The sequence below is a fragment of the Gopherus evgoodei genome, chromosome 11 (assembly GCF_007399415.2).
Source record: "Gopherus evgoodei ecotype Sinaloan lineage chromosome 11, rGopEvg1_v1.p, whole genome shotgun sequence".
Classification (NCBI taxonomy): domain Eukaryota; kingdom Metazoa; phylum Chordata; order Testudines; family Testudinidae; genus Gopherus; species Gopherus evgoodei.
The window spans coordinates 11,559,950-11,564,050 of record NC_044332.1 but is presented as its reverse complement, the minus strand read 5'-3'; the positions used below and the strand labels follow the sequence as shown (position 1 = coordinate 11,564,050).

General features: G+C 47.7%; 1 non-coding gene across 1 annotated transcript; it reads left to right on the top strand.

The window, feature by feature from the left end:
• The first annotated feature begins 971 nt into the window (after positions 1 to 971).
• TRNAY-GUA lies at positions 972 to 1,053 on the top strand. The gene has a single exon. It is a non-coding gene; the product is annotated as a tRNA-Tyr (tRNA).
• The last annotated feature ends 3,048 nt before the right edge of the window (positions 1,054 to 4,101 follow it).

The window sequence follows — 4,101 nt, the reverse complement described above, 5'->3', positions numbered from 1 at the left end:
CCGCGGCTCCAGAGGACCTGCCGCAGGCGTGCCTGTGGATGCTCCACAGGAGCCGCGGGACCAGCGGACCCTCCACAGGCACACCTGCGGGAGGTCCACTGGAGCAGTCTGCCGCCCTCCCAAATCCTGGTAGCCTAGGCGAGCGCCTAGGTCGCCTAAATGGAAGTGCCGGCCCTGGGTGCAGCAGATGCAGTAGTGGGTCTGTGTCTCCCTCCTACCCTTTTTGGCCCCTGTGTAGGAGGTATGGCCAAGAGAGAAGAGGCTTTGGAACAGGACTCATGGGTCTTTGGGGGGGGGGTTGTGGGGGTGATGGGGGAAAGGAGCTACTGACAAGGTTACATAGTGATGTCATTACTAGACTAACTGTCTTCCAGAGTAAAACAGTAAAAGCCCTTAATTGTTAGCAATGATCTAACACATGGTGGGATAGATCCTGATTTTGGTTATGCCCATGTAAATGAGATCAGGATCCAGCCCAGTTACTGTGTTATCACAGATGCCTCATCCTCTTTGAGGTGAAACGTGCAAGGTCATGCATTTAGGGATTAATAACAAGAATTTTTGTTATAAGCTGGAGATGCATCAGTTGGAAGTAACAGAAGCGGAAAAGGACCTCAGAGTATTGGTTGATCACAGGATGACTATGAGCCACCAATGTGATATGGCCATGGAAAAAGCTAATGCGGTCTTGGGATGCATCAGGTGAGGTATTTCCAGTAAAGATAAGGAGATGTTAGTACCGTTATACAAGGCACTGGTGAGACCTTATCTGGAATATTGTGTGCAGTTCTGGTTTCCCATGTTTAAGAAGGATGAATTCAAACTAAAACAGGTACAGAAAAGGGTTACTAGGATGATCCAAGGAATGGAAAATCTGTCTTATGAAAGGAGAGTCAAAGAGCTTGGCTTGTTTAGCTTAACCAAAAGAAGGCTGAGGGGAGATATGATTGCTCTCTAGATATGATTGCTCCGGTGAGGTGGCTGAGTGGTTAAGGCAATGGACTGTAAATCCACTGTGCTTTGCACGCATGGGTTCGTATCCTATCCTCATAAGATGCATTTAGTGGGGGGAGGGATAGCTCAGGGGTTTGAGCATTGGCCTACTAAACCCAGGGTTGTGAGTTCAATTCCTGAGGGGGCCATTAAGGGAACTGGGGTAAAAATCTGGGGATTGGTCCTGCTTGGAGCAGGGGGTTGGACTAGATGACCTCCTGAGGTCCCTTCCAACCCTAATAGTCTATGATTCTAAGTATATCAAGACAAAGCTTAATAAGCTTATGGAGGGGATAGTATGATAGGATAGCATTATTTTGGCAATTAATTTATCTTTGACTACTAGCAGTAAATATGCCCAGTGGTCTGTGATGGGATGTTAGATGGGGTGGGATCTGAGTTACTACAGAGAATTCTTTCCTGGGTGTCTGGCTGGTGAGTCTTGCCCACATGCTCAGGGTTTACCTGATCACCATATTTGGGGTCGGGAAGGAATTTTCCACCAGGGCAGATTGGCAGAGGCCCTGGGGGGTTTTCGCCTTCCTCTGCAGCGTGGGGCCTGGGTCACTTGCTGTAGGATTTTCTGCACCTTGAAGTCTTTAAACCACAATTTGAGGACTTCGAGAGCACAGACATAGGTTAGGGGTTTGATACAGCAGTGGGTTGGTGAGATTCTGTGGCCTGCATTGTGCAGGAGGTCAGACTAGATGATCAAAATGGTCCCTTCTGACCTTAAAGTCTACAAGTCTATGAGGAGCAGGGAAGAAGTGTGGGAATCTCAGATACTGCTGCTGCCACTGTGTCAGGGTGAGTTCACTGAGCTGTAATAATTGATTGTATCTTTGGCTGGTTCTGGTGCAGTTAATCTTTGCTTAGTCTCTAAGTGGCCTGAGACTCAGAGAGCAGCAGGTTTGTCAGGCTTCTCTAAAGACTCTGGGCCAAATCTACACCTGGGTCCAAATTCTGCTCCCGGTCATAGATATCCAACTCCATTGACTTCAGAAAGGCTGCCTGGGTGCAAGGGAGCAGAATTTGGCTCTGAGGTGCTGTTGCATTGACTTACACCTTGTCTGCATGATAAAATTGCCCTGGCTTAACTTAGCCAGTGATTTTTGAACCCATGTAGTGAAGACAGTGCAGAAGGCTGTGTAGACACACGTAGTTTGTTTAAACCAGGCCTAGTGCAGTTTAGTCTATGGCAATGGGCAAGGCCTTGGAGTAAACGGGCTTGCTCTGGGGAAGTCAGCAAGGTAAAGTGGTGGGGGGAATCCCTTCCTTGCTGACCCGCAGCTGTGGAATGGCATCATTGCTGCTCTGACTACTGCCACTGCAGCCAACCACCCAGTCAGCAGAGCCCCTGTGCCCCAGCCCTAGCACCCGTAGTTCAGCATCTTTCAAATTCTTGATAACTGAGCCCCTCTTCAGACAAATTAAACCTACTGATGCTCCTTTTACCCCATCACATGCTACTGAAGGACCATCTTCATGTTTACACCTCCCAGGTCCCTCCAAGTTGGGAAAGGCTGCACTAGTGGATCCCCCAGCCATTCCCCTGCTCTGCTGGGCCTCCAACCTTTCTATGTGACCCCCAGGTACAGATGAGCAACAACCATTCCGATCCAAGAGGAATCTCTGCACCTGCGGAAGTGGTCGAAGTTATACCCCAAATCATGCAATGAAGTTGTAAATTGGAGTCTGTATCTGTTTACTATCCCCTGGCTTCAACATACAGCTGCTTCAGCCAGGCCCAAGCATCTAGAATTGAACTGTCCTAGTAATACATCCAATACAATGCTACAGAATCATGTCTTTTTTCTTTGCCAGCCATAAAGAAATACACAAGCCCAATGAGCCATGTTTTATCTTTAACGCCAGCCGGGTGTCAATGTATTCACACAGCAGTGTCTGTACCAAAGCAGCGTGCGAAAGCTACATAGATTTACAGAGTTTATCACATTGCATAAATCTGTCCTTTTCAAACACAAACTATTCAGTAGATCAATAGGCCTGGCATCATATTCTAAAAATCGATGGCCTGTGACAATTTACAGGATAGGTAAGCAAATAAACTGAACTTCCCACGCAATGGTGCACTGCATCTCAAGGGGTTCAGAAGAGACACTTTGTTCACATCACTACTCCAACTATCCTGTCCACCAGCCCTGGGGAGTTGCAAGTCTCCAGCAGTGGCAGAATTAGATCAAGCCGTGTGATAGTGCATTGATCATTTCTAATGCTGGCCTATGATGTTTTACATGCATCTGTATTTAGCCAGTGACTATACAAAGGCAACAGAAAAAGCAGACATGTCAGACAGTGCTTTATTATCAGTGAGAAGCAGTTTCCTAGTCATGTCTATTGAGCCCAGGAGCAATTCTGACACTGGCAGAGCTATGTTGTTTGTCCTGATAAGTCCACAAGCTGTTCCAGCTCACACTTCCACCTAAAAGAGACATCTCAAAGACATGCATGGAGAGGGCTCTGAACCAGCCTGGCTTAATGCTGGCAGAGTGCATGTGTGAAATTGCTCACGCAGCCAGGGTGGGGACTGAGCTGAGCTCGGGTAGCACTGGAGAAGCCAAGAAGTAAATAGCAACCAAGATCCTTTCAGCATTTCATATTTACCTGGAGAGTTCCCCCTGGGTCCCCACCTCTAACTTGTCCTGATGTTACCCAGGACTGGCTCAGACATATGAGGACAGGAAGAGGAGCTTCTGCAACAGCTAGCCCCATCTCCTCTCTCTAATGGATTCTACCTTCTAAGTTTACCATCCAGATTAGGGGCCATTGAAGTCAACAGAGCAAGCCTGCCTTGCACTCGCTGAGGATTCTTTAATTACATTCTCTTCCATAAGCTCACTTAGTGTCAAAAAACCATATCCTTAGTCCATTAGCCCACCTCCAAGACGAGATGAATACTGCATGGCTCCAGACACAATTATGCTGACCAGGGTCAATGCTGGCACTTTTAAATTCGGGGGTAAAATTGCAGCGTGCATGGCTGTGACGGTGCTGCCCATGGGAGCCAGCTGAGGTCACTCAATCAGGGTGAACTGCAAACAAAACGGGGCAGACAAACCCCAAACGCTGGTAGTTATTCCAATACTT